General features: G+C 24.7%; 1 long non-coding RNA gene across 1 annotated transcript in view; it reads left to right on the top strand.

Annotated features, from left to right (window-relative positions):
* LOC110270839 overlaps positions 1-204 on the top strand; it is a 10,418-nt gene extending 10,214 nt beyond the window's left edge. The window contains exon 3 of the long non-coding RNA XR_002360473.1: positions 113-204. This is a non-coding gene — a long non-coding RNA (uncharacterized LOC110270839). The remainder of the gene's footprint in view (positions 1-112) is intronic.

Genomic DNA, 652 nt, shown 5'->3' with positions numbered 1-652 from the left:
GTGAAGAATGTCGGAGGGTAGTTACTGTCTGGAGAAGAAAAATGATTTGGGAGTGAAAACAATTTGTAATTAGAGTTTGGATTGTTGTTTTTGTAAAATAATTGGATGGGAGTTTTTGAATTTAGGATAATTTGTGGAGTGGTGTTCACTTTTTCATTTCTATTGAGCTTAATAATCAGTTCATTATTCACATTGTCAAAATTTTTCATTGTCTTTTTAGTAAAATTCATTTTGTTATCATCGTTGTTATTATTATTATTATGGTTATTAGGAACTTGTGACATGCATGACAATGCAACTATTGGAGAGAGTATAATTGGGAGAAAATGGAGTATTTTAATTTTTTCGTTTTTCTTTTTATGATTCTAAAATTATTTCTCGTATTAGTTAAATCTCATGGAATGAATATAGTATGTAACTATCAAATAGATATTAGTGAACAAATATATAAACAAAAGTCTAAATATGAAAAGTAAAATTAAAAAAAGAAAAAAGCACTAAATTTGTCACATATTGCAAATTTTGATAAACATCAAAATAGGATATTGAGAAGAACAGCTGTAAGGAAAAAGGTTAGGCTGTATTAATAAGGAGTTATTTACATAAAAATATCTAAAATATTTTTTTAAAAAATTTTTAATAATTAAAATTA

Source organism: Arachis ipaensis, chromosome B04 (genome assembly GCF_000816755.2).
Source record: "Arachis ipaensis cultivar K30076 chromosome B04, Araip1.1, whole genome shotgun sequence".
NCBI lineage: Eukaryota > Viridiplantae > Streptophyta > Magnoliopsida > Fabales > Fabaceae > Arachis > Arachis ipaensis.
Note: the sequence above shows the minus strand (reverse complement) of the source record. Positions and strands in the feature narration are given on the sequence as shown.